Here is a 15,969-nt window from a genome sequence, read left to right on the forward strand (position 1 = left end):
TGACGCATCTTTCATTCCACAATTTCTGTGCCATTACTGGCCTTTTCCTTCATCCTTTACTCTCTAGCTTCTCTAGCCCATGTCAGGAGCTGGGAGGGAGAGTCATTCTTATTTCCACACTGTTTTCATGGAAAAAATTCTTCAGGATGTCCTGGGGAGATTTTGGCTTCCTATTTTTCCTAGAAAACTACTGAGAACATACTTAGCTGATGCAATGAGCTGAGCACTGTGAGCGCCATCATCAAAATCTATCTGGACAATGAGGATTTTACGTCTGTCTGTCTTCATTAAGCCGCTTCTGAAAGAAAAAGAGAATCACCCAAGTGAGTCCTCTGTCCTAAAACATGGGCAGCCACAGCTCAGGAGGCTAAGGTAGGAGGGTCACCAGTTCCAGGCTAGCCTCAGCAACACAGAGAAACCCTATCTCAGAATTAATAATAATAAAAATTAGGGCTGGGGATGTGGCTCAGTGGTAGAGCAGCCCTGGGTTCAATCCCCAGCACAAGCAAAAAAAACCAAAAAACAAACAAACAAACAAAACCCCAAAAAACAAAAACACGGATCATAATACTCCACAAAGTGAAGGGAAACACAGGCCATGCAGAACCCAGCATCCAGGTGGGGGTCTCCCTCCACAAGGTGAGGATGCAATCCACTGGAGAAGAAAAGGGCCACACAGTGCTCAGGAGACAGACGGACACAGCTGTCTTACATCTGGGGCCAGAGGGGCATACCAGGAGGCTGAGCAATGAGCCTCCATAGTACTCAGAGTTCCTTACAAGTGGTTACCACACCCTGGCATGCGATACCATGTTCCCAGGACAGGGGCCAAGGGTGATGGGCAGGCAGGGCACCTCACTGGACTTCCTTGAGGAATGAGTACTCAGTGTCAAACTGCTGCAGTGACAGGATCACAGGCTTAGGGGCCAAGTCCTTCACCTCTGCCCCTAGAGCTTCGCAGTCACAGTTCGTCAGCAGTCTGGAGAAGGTGGTGACCTGCAACATGGGCACACAAGCCATCAGCCAGATTCAAGCAAGGGCGCAGAGAAGTGGTCAGAACTCGGGGCCAGCGGGCACTCAGACATAAAGAAGCCCAACCCAGAGCAGCTTTTACATACAAAGAGTGGCCGAGGCAAGCAGAACCTCAGGGTCAACAGATGTCAGAGAGAAGGCTTGCCCTGACCCAAAGCTGCCTTGGTCTCCTTCTGAAATGCCAATATCTCTCTTTCTGCTTTTTTCCCTACCTGAGAGCCTTCTGATCCTTTAGGACTCAGCACAATGCCATTTCTTCTTGTAATCTGGCTTCCTGCTATCAGATGGAGTTAGCCACTGGCAACTCTCCCTCCCCTCAGTAGTTCTCAATTCTCTGCTATGGACCATACTCCACAGTGCAAACCCGGTCGTTTTAGGCACATAGGACCTCAGCTCTTCAGAACACTTCTTTTTTTTTTGGTCCCAGGGATTGAATGCAAGACTGTTTAATCACTGAGTGACATCCTTAGTCCTTTTTTTTTTTTTTTTTTATTTTGAGACAGGGTCTTGCTAAGGGCCTCTACAAGTTGCTGAGGCTGGCTTTGAACTTGAGATCCTCCTGCCTCAGTCTCCCAAGCCACTGGGATCATGGGGATGTATTATTGCACCTGGCTCCAGACCCTTTCTCTGACCCTGTCATTACTGACAAGCTTCCAATTCCTACATCCAACTTACACAGCAGACATCCAAACCTATCCCAAACAGATGTCACCACTGGCTCCCAAACCCATTGCTCCTCCCTGGATTCTCATGGTGACTGCACAAAGCTGCAATGAGTTCAGGAAGGCTGTCCTCTTCCTCTGCCTCCCTTCCATGGAGTCAGTGATTAGCCCAGCCATGCTGTCTGCTAACCATTTGCAGTTTGCACCATGACAGCAGCCTCCTGACTGGTGTATCCTCTCAATGCCAGTCTCTTGTGCCACTGTTTTCCTATCACCTGGGCAGTGGGGTGTGTCCACCACGTACACTTTCCTACATAGCTCCTCTCTGCACAAGCAAGACCAAGCTTAAGGCTGCAAGGCCCTCCCCATGTCTCTCCACCTATCCTATCCCCATGACCCAGCACTCATGAAGCCTGAACTTCATGCACTCTCAGCAGTCCCTTCCTGGTCTCCTGCACAGATGCAGATTCAGACTCAATATCTGTGCCCCAAGGAGCCCTCTGCCTTTGATGCCTGCCCAGGCAGCCCTCAAGACCAGCCCAAGTTGCCTCTCTTAAGAAGAACTGGCTTTTGGATATGGAAAATTAAAAACACCAAAATAGTGCAGCCTGGGAGAAGGGAATAAAAAAAAAAGCCATACATTGATAGCATTGATCCTTCCCCTGGAAGAATCTTTGCTGGTGACAAGACCAGCCCTGGGGAGGAAATACTCATCCAAGCCTAGACTGGCAGTCTCTGGGAAGAAGCCAAAGTATTGACCCTTCCCCAAATAAGTCCTTTCTCAGTGATAGTACAATGAGACCATGGAGGGAAAGAGATGAATACTGACCATGACACTAGACCCTCCCTCTGGTCCTCTGACCGCTGACCCCAGACCCTCCATTAGACACACTGTACAATAATTGGGTTACCTCTCAGTATAACCTATATAAGCGCAAACTTCCCCTTTGGCTGATGGCTTATTTTCCTCCAGCAGAGTGGATCCATCAGAGGCATCACCCCATTCCTACATGAAACTTCATTCCTGAATAGAGAGCTCAGCTGATGTGTGAAGTTTGCAACCAGCCAGGTTCTTTTCTACTAACACCACCTATGATCCATGCCCCCGCCTGGCTGCACAACTTTCACTTATAACACTAAGGGCACCAGCTTGGGAGGCATCAGAGTCCATTACTCTTACACTCCAAGGATGACAAGTAGGCTAATCACTTACACCTGGGGTCTGCTGGCACTCTGGGGAAGTGAACGTTGTGCCCGGTGCTACTCTCAGAACAGAGCTCTGCTCACAAACAGGCAAGAGAAGCCTAACTGAACTTATCCTCCTTGATCCTAACATGAAGGGGACACATCCATTTCCCAGACTGAATGGTGCCTTAAACGGAGTGGAGACCTCCTGGCTCCTGGGTAAAAGAGGAAAGGGAAAGACTGTGGGGGCAGTCACCTCTGTAAAGATGGCATGGCGCTCTGAGTCTGCCTTGCGAAGTTGGGCCTGGAGGAAATCTGCAAAGGAGTGATGCTGCTGCTTGTTCCAGTATTCCTGAGACAGTGTCTGTGCAGCAAATGAGCCCAGCGTGGAGGTGCTCAGCCGCACCACAGCATCTGGTGTGGCACAGTCCAGCAGGATCAGCTTGGCCTCCTCAGACACCCTGTGGTATATCTCCTGTGTCAGGTCCCTGGGGCCCTGCCTCTCCACAGCCTGCAGCACCACAGAGGCACAGGCATCAGAGTGGTAGCCGATGAAGACGTCAGCAGGGCTGTACTTGTGCCCAGCCAGGAACTGATGGGCCTTCATGTCAGCGAAGTCCTCTGCCCACTGCGTGAGCTCCTACACAATGCTCTTCTGCCACCCCTGCAGCACCAAGCTGAGGTCGAGGTAGTGCTTCTCCAGCCGGTTAATAAGGGGCATGGGGAACTGCTCATACACCACATTTTTCTCCTTGATGACAATCAGGTGGAAATCAGGGTGGACCCGACACTTGACGCGATGGGTGCCAAGCCCGAGGTCCACATACTTCTGGCCCCCGAGGTAGACGTAGTACTGGTTGAGCGCATCATACAGGCTCTCATAGAGGTGCTGCAGGTTCAGCAGCACCACCATCTTGCCGGTCTCCATGCAGATCTTCACCCGGTTGATGTTTTTGCAGATCTGGGTGTACTCCTGGTCCCGGGGAAAACTGGAACCAAAGATGATCTCGGGCTGCTGGTCCTCACTGAAGAATAACTGCTGCAGGATATGCAGGGCCATGTAGTTTTTGGTCAGCAAGAGCAAGTAGCGGGATTCAGCTCCTTCTAGCTCCCCCACTGCTGCCGTCTTCATATCCCTGAAAATGTTCTGCTTGATGAGCTCCAGGGTCCTGAGCTCTCCTACGTACCTGACCTCAGGTAAACTGGCCATGAAGATATACAAAGCAGGAATGTCATCTTTGCCACTGAAGTTCCGAAGGACTGCCTGTGCAATATCCTGTGGAGAAGGCTTCTTGTTAGATGCTCTGGCGGTGGCGAAGACCATCTTGATGAGGCTATAGTAGTCGCGAAGCCCGAAGAATTCCTTGTTCTGCCTGCTGCACAATGTTTCATAGGCCTTGGCAAAAGGAGCGAAGTACCCTCGGACCCTGTCCTGCACCAGGCTGTCTGAAGAGCAGATCCCTCTGGCACTCTCTATGAGCTCCTTCTCACTGGGGCTGCCGCGGGACACAAAGATGCCCTGGTTCATCTTGGCAGGGTCGAGGGCCCAACTGGAAATACCTATGAAGCCGACTTTTTGGTGGCGGGCAGGATCATCTTCAATGCACCCATATTCAATACAAGTCTATGCCCTTGTATCCTGAGCACTCAATGAATTCTCTCTGTTCCAAGTCGACTGGGAAGGAGGGCTAAGCCTGGACATGGAAAGATATGTACAACAGCACTGAAGCCCAGCCTTCCCATCCCTTCTCAATAGCACATCAGTCCTGTCCAGTGTCCAGATAGATACTGGGTGCAGGGCTACATCCTAGGTGTCCTGGCCACATGGCTGCTCCAAGAGCAGCACAGAGACACCTCTCTGCCATGTATGCCTGTTCTTTCCTCAGTATGACTCTGTGGGTTCCCATATCATCAGAAACCCAAATATCGGATAAGCCATCAGTCTGACTCAAGAACTCCACTGACTCAGAAGGGTCCTGGGATCAGGTGTTTTAGGACAATATTACAAACTCCCAGGTCTGTGTCCTAAGTTTGCTTAGTTCCCACCAGTACTGAGTAGTCAGGCTTAGGGTCACTTCCTCTGCTAGAAAACTTCCTCAGCTCCATCACTGGTACCCACCACCAATGGACTAGAGAAGGAGCTTCCTGAAGGCCAGGGGACCACAATGGGGGAGCCCCTCAGTGTTCTCCATGAGTCCAGAGTCTATGGGAGCATTACGGTTTTGATATAAGTTGTTCCCTAAAAAGCTCATGTGTGAAAAAATACAAGAAAGTATGGAGGCGAAAGCATTGGGTTATGAGACCTGTGTCTAATCAGTGCATTAACCCACTGGTAAGGATTAACTCTAGTCAAGGAGGGCATGGCTAGAGGAAGTGTGTAACTAGGGGTGCATCTTTGAGGTTTATATTTTGTTCAAGTTGAGGAGAACTGTCTCTCTCTCTTTCTCTGTTACCTGGTGCCATGTTCCCAGCTGTTTCCCTCTGCCACATCTTTCCACCATGATATCATGCCTCAACTGGAGCCATGAGCAAGGAACTCTGAAATTGTGATCCCCCAGAAAACTTTCCCCCGTCTACAATTGTTCTTCTCAGGTCTTCCATTATAGGAGTGAAAAAGCTGTCTGAAACAGGGAGCCTCAGCTTCCTCAAGTCTGAAAAGGTAAAATAAGAGTGATTTTCACAGGTTTGTCAGGAGAATTAAAATGAGTTAGCAAATAAAGTAGCATGAAGCACAAAACCAGCAAGCTGTGAGCTCTCTATGACATGGCTTCTGATTGTATCTGCCTTTCCAAGTTAAGACAAGACCTAGGAGATTCTCTGACAGGGCTGCAGAGCAAGCAAAGCTGATGTAAACATTGTCCTTTCTGACAGTGGGGGCACAGCCCATTGTGGATGCTGGAGTCTTCCTTGCACTTAACCCATAGAAGATGAGAGAATCAACCCACCAGACATTGCTGTTAGGCCATATGGGTCCTTTCTGAGCACAGTATTCCACTCTGATGGCTCAGCATCAGCCACCCTAAAACCAGGACAGGGCTAGGGACCACAATGGCTTTGGTGGCAGTGAAAGATCCCGGCAACAGTGGTCCCTCATTATGAAAATTGAAACTTGACTTACAAACACCCAGTTGAAAGTGCTCCTGAGAGAGCTGCCTTTAAGCTGTCAGCTATACAAGCCACAGCAAAGAGCACTGCATGCCCTCAAGGCTGGTCCTGTGGCCTCAGATGCTGCCCCACATCTCTGAGCTCTGGATCCTTCTATCTCTACTTCCAAGGATTTGGTCAGTGCTCAATAAAATACTGCACAGAAAGGGTTAGCACAGGCCTTCACTTAACACAGGCTGCACAGGGTAGATTTTGTCACTGTTTATTTTATTTTATTTTATTTTTTGAGGACAATAAACATCACCAGCACAAGGGTGCAGAGTGGGCAGATCAGGAGCACAACTCCAGTTGTGTTGCTTCCTGAGACAGGTAGGACAAGCCCCAGTATCGTGGAAGCCCTATTTCCCTCAAGGTTAGAGTGGGTATTGGAGGGTGAAATATCAGCACACCTCAGTCTTCCTTCAGGCATCTCTGCCTCATTCCTGCAATAGTGCGAGTGGGCAGGATGGCCTCCCAAAGCTAGTAGGCCCTGGGGCTGCTGGAGAGGGGGGTTACAAAAATTTGAGAGCTGCCTCCAAGTGCAGAACACTAGAAAGGATGGAACTCAATAGTGCCCATCAATACCTCCCAGCCCAAGCAGTAGTACCACATCATGCTGTCACACCAAGCGGTACCTGATGTCCTGACTCTACCTTCCTCAGAGGTGAGGCATTGATTTCCTTTGTGGGTACCAATATGATCTTGATGTAGCTCAGAGCCCGAGGATCCTCTACAAGAAATAGAAGAGACCAGTTCTGGATCATTTGTGACAAGGTCATCAAGGGTTCATTCCAAGAGTAAGAAGGAAGACAAAGACAGTAAGAAACACACACTGTGAGGGATGCATTGGGAAGGATAGTGCAAACTTGGGGAATTTTAATGTGCTTTCTGTGCAAGGATGTGCGGGATCCTGCCAGGCACTTGGAGGGGTTTTGACCACTCAACCTACATTCCTGTGGTGTGAGCATTTTAAGAACTTTGGCTCTCAGCCTGTAGGAACCCTCACAAGTGGGATCTTCATCTGCTCCTACGTTGCAGATTTAAAGCGGATATTTTTATTCAAAATCCTGATTTGAAATCCATGTGTGTTATAGTTGCTTCAATCGCTCTGTTTTTACACTACTTTTTATTTGTACACCATATTTATTGTGCTGATATTTCCATTAGCAATCATCTAGCCAAAGAGAGAGGTAAGTTAACTAACCAGAACTATAGAAATTGTGAAATATTAATTGAAAACAAAGGAATATATTAGTTTAAAGACTTTTTTATGCTAACAGAATAATGTACTTAAGACAAGCCAACATGCCTTTTCTACTAGGTACAGGATGTAGGGAGATAAATATTTGCCAAATGGAAAAAGCATGCTAGTGAGGAAAGACAAACTTTTTTTTTCATCTTCTCAACAGCCATACAAAGGAGAAAACAAACCAACAGGGAAATTTTAAAAAAATACCTTTGAAATCTCACTTTGTGGTAGTCCCGCAGAGAGGTTGAAATTTAACACAGAATATCATTATTTTTAAGCCTTCAATTTTAGAGATGGTTGACTCTTCCAGGTGATTTTTCAGGTCATGGGAAAAGCTGGTAGTAATTTCAACCCTGCCTAGTTGTCTATATTGTAATCAGATGGCATTCATGGACTTAACTGGAGCATATAAAAATATACTTTGTTAGTTTAAAGAATTTTTTTATGCTAACAGAATAATATAATTTAGCAACCCATTTTAAAAATGGTGTTTGTTATTAATATTGTATGACATACTGGAAAGACTGCCACTTTTTTTGGAGAGAGACTCAACATTTCTATCATTTTTTGTATACAATTTTAATATTTTTGTCAAATTTTTAGTTATTTAATTTGTAAAAAGCCTTTACTTTGTACAGCCTACAGGAAATAGGGTATTGATTTTAAATTTTATGAAGCTAAGCAATTAAGTACAATTGTAATAGAAGTCAATTGATATATAAAATGAATTAAGTTTCATCCTGCATGCAGAGGCTACCTGTACATACTGTTTCATACTTGCTTTTTTAAATTGCTTTCACGAAGCAGATATTCAACCTTGATGAGTGCTACATCTCATAGACTATTGGAAAAGATGCAAATTGTGTGTTTGAGTCGGAACCTCTTCTGGGAAACTCCTCTGAAAATTCAGCTTAAAATTGCTATGGAAACACAGACACATCTAATTGTATGGCACTTTTATCAGGGGTTTTTAATACAAATAATATTGTACTTAGTGAGCACATGCACCTATATGCACATAGGAAAAATGTGGAAATTTTACTGTAATGAAAGTGAATTCTCTAAAGCTCAGTTGAAAACTAAGTGAAACTGCCAGTGGAAAGGCACTTCAAATGTCATTTCCCATTTAAAATGAACAGCAGTACAAATGGCACATAAGCCTAAATACTGAGAACTTGCCCACATGATCTGAAATGAACTCTTGGATCATAATAGTTCACCTAAGGACAAATCTCAAGGTGCACATTGATAATTAAAGTAGATTCTCAATTTAAGATGCCTGCAGGTACTAAAACAGTACTGCTCCTTCAAGTTGTTCTCAGAAAGTACATATAAATTACTTTTGATTCCTTCATCTAACATTTTGATAGGAATAATTTTAACAGTCTGGCATAATTTTAGTGAGAAAGGAGGGTCAGGACACTGAGATATGGAATCAACAGTTGATTAATGGCACCAATACTCAGAGGGATTATTTCTAAAGCCTGACCCCTGAGCATACCACAGCTTTTACTTCTATATATAAGTTACTCCTCAGAAAGAGAAGGGATAGAAAAAATACAATAGAAATGAAGGCTGGGAACTTACTGAATTTGATATAAAGCAGAGTCACCTTGTTTCTATGCTTCCCCTTTGTAAAAGTGGGTGGGGGGTAGATGGGTAAATTTGGGCGGTTGTGTGTATGTGTATGTGTGTGTGTGTGTGTGTGTGTGTATGTGTGTGTGTGGTGATGGGGAAAGGTGTGCCACATGCAGTTGAGGGGAGAAATCAAGAATGTACATGCACTGATGCTATTTTCAATGCTTTATTCACTTAAATCATTCAATTCAATTTCACTCTATAGGATATTTTTTCTTTCAGTATTTTAGTTGTGCTTGGACACAATACCTTCATTGTAGTTTACTTTTATGTGATGCTGAGGATTGCACCCAGTGCCTCAAACATGCTAGGTGAGCCCTCTACCACTGAGCCACAAAACTTGCCCATCTATAGGTTCTTAATCAAGAAAATAACAATCTTTAATTCTGGGCACTATAATAGACATAATCAATTCCAAGTCAATTCTAAGCACTGCAATCATACTTAATCATGACAGACTTATTACAGACATTCCCTCTGCTTGATAAGCTCAAGTGTCAGATCTAGAGTCTCAAGTCTTGGGTTTTAATTCCAGCAGATTCACACTCACTCATACTCCAGTGATCAGGTCAGGAATCTGTGGAGGCTTCATAATGGGTGGAACAGATGAGTGGTTGAGGAGATGGTCATAAGGAGAAATAGCTGTTCTCATCAGGGTCAAGATGTGGCTGTAGAGTTGGAGAATGGTGAGGATGATACAGAAGATTAGGTAGATAATGGAAAGAGTTGGGATGTCAGTCCACATGTCCTCATCAGGCTCTCCAGCATAGGGGCACCAGTGTGGGTTGGTTGAATGTCTCTTATTTGCTACATCATTTATACTAAATTTGGGGGTTTCTGCTTGCCCTTTCAATCCGTATCACATATGACTGGGTTTCTTAATGACGTCTTTAATTCTTGGGTCAGGGCATCGGGTCTGGTGGTTTCTGCCCTGATCTCTCACCTGTGATTCTTATCAGGGCAAAGGAAAATGACAGTGACTTCACTCTGAGTTTTATCAGGGTTGTGGAAAGTGACTTATTTAAGAACACCATGCTTGATGACAATATAAGAAGGCTCTATAAACTTGTCTGGTAGGGACTCCAATTGTATTTTAACATAGTTTTAAAATGGAGTTGTTTAGGCTAAGACCATCCTCACAATGTGTGTGTAGACATGTTCCCAAAATTTCTCTTCAAGTTTAACTTACACTGATTTTACAAACAAAAATACTAGAAACATACAAAAATGTCCCTTGAGGGTTTATTTCAATTTTTATACTGAGTTTTGAAAGGTTGTAATAATAATGTATCATTTTTTTTGTCTAAGCCCTTTAGATGAAGATACTAAAATAAAATTTGAAAGCTTAAATCTTCTGAAATGGAAATGAGGACAACTACCCCATTCACAATATCCTCAAAAAAATAAAATAAAATAATTGGGAATCAACCTAACAAAAGAGGTGAAAGATTTATACAATGAAAACTACAGAACCCTAAAGAGAGAAATAGAAGAAGATCTTAGAAGAAGGGAAAATATACCCTGTTCATGGATAGGCAGAACTAACATCATCAAAATGGCAATATTACCAAAAGTTCTCTATAGTTTTAATGCAATGCCAATCAAAATCCCAATGGCATTTCTTGTAGAAATAGATAAAGCAATCAGGAAATTCATATGGAAAAATAAAATACCCATAATACCAAAAGCAATTCTAAACAAAAAGAGTGAATCAGGCAGTATAGCTATACCAGACTTCAAACTATACTACAGAGCAATAGTAACAAAAACAGCATGGTACTGGTACCAAAACAGGTGGGTGGACCAATGGTACAGAATAGAGGACACAGAGACCAATCCACAAAATTAAAACTATCTTGTATTTGACAAAGGGGCTAAAAGCATGCAATGGAGGAAGGATAGCATCTTCAACAAATGGTGCTGGGAAAACTGGAAATCCATATGCAACAAGATGAAACTGAATCCCTTTCTCTCGCCATGCACAAAAGTTAACTCAAAATGGATCAAGGAGCTTGATATCAAAACAGAGACTCTGAATCTGATAGAAGAAAAAGTTGGCTCCAATTTACCTACTGTGGGGTCGGGCTCCAAATTCTTTAATAGGACACCCATAGCAGAAGAGTTAAAACCAAGAATCAACAAATGGGACTTACTCAAATTAAAAAGTTTTTTCTCAGTAGGAGAAACAATAAGAGAGGTAAATAATGAGCTTACATCCTGGGAACAAATTTTTACTCCTCACACTTCAGACAGAGCCCTAATATCCAGAGTATACAAAGAACTCAAGAAATTAAATAAAAATAAAACAAATAACCCCGTCAATAAATGGGCCAAGGACCTGAACAGACACTTCTTAGAGGAGGACATACAAACAATCAAGAAGTACATGAAAAAATGCTCACCATCCCTAGCAGTCAGAGAAATGCAAATCAAAACCACCCTAAGATTCCATCTCACTCCAGTAAGATTGGCAGCTATTATGAAGTCAAACAACAAGTGCTGGCGAGGATGTGGGGAAAAGGGTACACTTGCACATTGCTGGTGGGACTGCAAATTGGGGTGGCCATTTTGGAAAGCAGTATAGAGATTCCTTGGAAAGCTGGGAAGGGAGCCACTATTTGACCCAGCTATTCCTCTTCTTTGACTATTCCCTACAGACCTTAAAAGAGCATACTATAGGGATACTGCTACATGGATGTTCATAGCAGCACAATTCACAATAGCTAGACTGAGGAACCAACCTAGATGCCCTTCAATAGATGAATGTATAAAAAAAAATGTGGCATTTATACACAATGCAGTATTACTCAGCACTAAAAAATGACAAAATCATGGCATTTGCAGTGAAATGGATGGCACTAGAGCAGATTATACTAAGTGAAGCTAGCCAATCCCTAAAAATATGTCAAATTTCTTCTTTGATATAAGGAGAGCAACCAAGAACAGAGCAGGGAGGATGAGCATAAGAAGAAGATTAACATTAAACATTGACGAGAAGTGGGAGGGAAAGGGAGAGAGAAGGGAAATTGCATGGAAATGGAAGGAGACCCCCATCGTTACACAAAATTACATATAAGGGGAAGTAAGGGGAAAGGGGAAAAAAAACAAGGGAGAGAAATGAACTACAGTAGATGGGGTAGAGAGAGAAGATGGGAGGGGAGGGGAGGGGAGGGGGGATAGTAGAGGATAGGAAAGGCAGCAGAATACAACAGACACTAGTATGGCAGTATGTAAAAATGTGGATGTATAAACCGATGTGATTCTGCAATCTGTATACGGGGTAAAAATGGGAGTTCATAACCCACTTGAATCAAATGTATGAAATATGATATGTCAAGAGCTATGTAACGGTTTGAACAACTAATAATAATAATAATAACAATAATAATAATAATAATAATAATAATAATAATAATAATAAAATAAATTTAGCATAATTAAATAAGCGTAAGAGAAATTTCAGTTCTATGCTGAATTGAACAAGACAAGAACATATTGTATGGAAGAGTTGAAATTTCAAAAAGAAGAGATCCTGAAAATAAAGAAGAGATCCGGAGAAATAAAATTTCATAGCTAATAAGAATTTTCAAACAGTATGAAATTGATGGAGCTCAGAACCCTACAAGGAAGGAGGGGATGTCTATGTTCCAGGAGAAAAGAGTATTGAATTGACTGAGATCTTTTCTGACAGGGTGAGCAAGTGGAGTTGGAAGTAAGCATCTAGAAGGCCAGGAGAGTAGAGGATATGCTGGCTGGAGGGTGGAGCAGAGGTGTGGTGCTCACTTTTCTTCTTGTCCTTCCCCAAATGACAGGATCCCTTTGTGATGAGAGGGCACAGCTCTGTGACATAGGCCTGGGCCCTACTTTACATTGCTGAAGATGTGTTTCAGGACTCATTTGTCCAAGTGACACAGTGCAATTGAGATGATGGAGAATCCTCTCTTTCCTATAAATAGCATTAACACCACATGGGTGTTAACCTGGGCAATGGATATGATCCTTGCCTCTGTGGGTGGACTAGGGATCTATCTCCTTTTATTTCCCCACCTCCAGGGTAATCCATCCTTCCCACCACCAAGGAAAAAAGAAAAATTCTGGAAGGTAAGAAATCCTCAGGTCACACCCAACAACAACAACAACAAAATGTTCTCTTTTGTCTACTTTTCTTTTCACATTTCCAAAATAGGTAGACACACTTCAGAAAAGAGAAATTTCAGGACAGAATAGAGAATGATTCTGGGGTAAGCAGGGCAGAGCAGGAGATAGTGTGCACTAGGATTTCTCCTATCTGGAAGTCTTAGACCACATAGAGAGGTCTGAACTCCTGAGAGTGCTTGGTACCTCTGCAAAGGACAGGTCCCGAGAATTGTTCCATCACCTTCTGCTGGTAAGTATCTCTGAAAAATGCCTTTCCTCTGTTTTGAGATGAAGTGGGTCTGAGGGCCTCCATCCCAGGGTCTCAGGTCACCTCTGGTCTTAGGAAGCAGAACTTTGCCTGGCAGCAGAGAAGAGCCTGTGGAAATGAGTCCATTCTTAATCAGAAGATAAGTGAATGACAACATTCATAGTGTAATTTATTCAGAAAATCCCCTTTTGTGCTTTCCAAAGGAAAAAAAAAATGAAGTATTTTGCCACTTAAAAAATGTTCTCTGAAAAAAAGGGTTTCCACTAGCTAACTGTAGAGGTCCTGCTGTTCAGAAACATGAAATGTCTACAGCTGGTCTATGAGAGCACAGGGAGAACTGGGCTTCAGCCTCTTTTTCTATATTGTCTGTCAGCATGTGAAGGTGAAGAAGGTGCTGTACAAGTGCAGGAAGAAGAGTGGAACTCTGAAAGGTAACACCGTGCCCTTTGACCCCAGAGATGGCATGTTGTCCCCTTTCTCCAAGAGTTCAGAGCCATGCCCCAGAGGAAGTTGCTTGCAGAGACCTGAGAGGGAAGATGTTGGTAAGGAACTCATCATACCAAAGACACTTCTCAGGTTCTGTGCTTAGAAGGTGTGGTGGATGAAGGGTGGGTGATGTCCAGTAGGGTGGTGTGGACAGCACTTGAGCAGTAGTGCCTAGATATGGAGGTGGGACATTCAGGTCCACCTGTGGTCAAGCTGTTTCATTCTGTTAAGGCCAATTTTTCTTTGAGGTAACCAATCCATTCTCCCCATAAGGTGGTTGTGAGGATCATGCAGGTTAGTGGAGGTAAAAACAACATGCAAATGATAAAAATGTGGCCTCTCCCCGAGTCTTTATATGACTCTCATGCTGTACAAGTGCATTCCTGATCACCGCCATGTCAGGTCTAGACTGCATAAGCTATTCAAATTTGATCCTCTCCTGGTGGACTTGGACACTGAGGCTTAGCCTCCAGTCTCATCTCCCATGATCTACCCCAAGGGGGCATTGCACTTAACATCCTGTGAAATCTGGGATCCTCCTTTCTCTACCACAATTCATTTGCCATTTCCAGGTTTAGGCAATCGCCTGAAGAATCTGATGGAGATTCAGAATCTGATTTTACTTCTGCAAAGGTGAGGAGCTTTCCAGTTCTCTAGTGTTTTCCCCTCAGCATCTGTAATGTGATCCTGAGGCTCAAGACTGACTTAGTATGTGTACTCCAGGTTGTAGTGGAATGTGATTGAAGCCCTGGTGGTAGGAATAGGAAGAGGGCAGTGGAGGGGCAGTGGAGGGTCCATAGGCCAAAAGTTTTCACCCCTGCCCAGCCTCTTGGTCCTTCTTGCTCCTGGCTCTAGCTTGTGCCTCTTGTCTCCTGTAGTCTCCTAGGGAAGCTCTGGGACCAGGACAGTTCTCCTCTACTGGTAAATGAAGATGTTGCAGGTGAGGTGTTCATGCAAGAGCCTGCTGGAGTTCAAGAGCTACCACATCAACATTTAGAAGATCCTTCTAACATCATACGCCCATTAGGTCCTCTAGCTCCTCTGACCAAACACACTCTGCCTTGGGCCTCATCCTTATCAGAAGAACATGAAGACAATTCTGAGTTCAATAGAAACACACTGGACATTGTTCCACAGAGCTCTCTTGTAGGTCACTCATACTGGGCATCCCCGATCACCGCCATCTCAGGCCTAGACAGCATAAGCTATTCAATTTTGTTCTGCTCCTGGTGGTGGCCAACTGCCAAACTCTTATTTTTCTCTACCTGGGCACATGGCAAATCCAAGCAAGAACAACTTTTTCACCATCCATCAGACCCCACAATCTCAGTAGACCCCACACGATGGCACATAGAGTCTGGAGGCGTCTCTTTCATCAACTCTGATGTACAGACACTTCTAGAAATGCTGATCACCAAAAGACCAGAACTAAAAGTGTGGAAGGAAAATATTAAAAATGGGTCCTCTTTCAAACAAATGTGGCCAGATTACACCATGTATTCTCTGGGAAACATGTTGGAGTTAATGGGTAGCAAGAGAGACACCACTGCACAAACCTTCGGGAACACAAAAGAAAAACCAGAGCAGCTTCATGATACTCAGGATTTCTCTTACCACAAGGACTTGCAGAGTCCTTTAGAGAAAAAATACAGCCACCTGTTCTGGGGCCTGCCCTCTCTGCACAGAGAGTCCCTGGTGGCTACTGCCTGGGTCTCTAAGAGGTCCTCTGCTGCACAATGCAAACATGTAGCATTCAACATAGTCTCAGAATCTCTCTCAGTTCAACATCAGGATGAAGAAACTGCACAGATTTCTCAGGAGGAGCTCTTTTCCCAGGAGGAAGCCCAATCCCAACTTTTGGCACAAAACTTGTCCCCATCTGTGGCTCAGGGTCAGACCCTGTCTAGCACTTCATACTCTTTTCCAAACCTACCACCTTCTTCATCCCAGATTAAGCCTGGCACAACAACTTGTTCTAAATCGGAAAAGGAGGAACAGACTTTCTTCCAAACTGAAGAACAACATTCAGAATGTCCCTTGCAGAACCAAAGGAAGGTCTTATTCTCTGAGATCCAAAAGACTCTGGAAGACCTTTACCAGCCAGCTCTCAACCTTCCACAGGGAAGCTGGGCTTCCCAAATTTCCAACTCTGTCTCCATAGTTGCTGG

The 15,969-nt window shown here is 44.1% G+C and overlaps 1 pseudogene; it reads right to left on the reverse strand.

Annotated features, from left to right (window-relative positions):
• Window positions 1-202: 202 nt before the first annotated feature.
• Window positions 203-15,969, reverse strand: part of LOC114080224 (E3 ubiquitin-protein ligase RNF213-like) — a 151,008-nt pseudogene continuing 135,241 nt past the window's right edge.

The sequence above is a fragment of the Marmota flaviventris genome (genome assembly GCF_047511675.1).
Source record: "Marmota flaviventris isolate mMarFla1 chromosome 16 unlocalized genomic scaffold, mMarFla1.hap1 SUPER_16_unloc_1, whole genome shotgun sequence".
Taxonomy (NCBI): domain Eukaryota; kingdom Metazoa; phylum Chordata; class Mammalia; order Rodentia; family Sciuridae; genus Marmota; species Marmota flaviventris.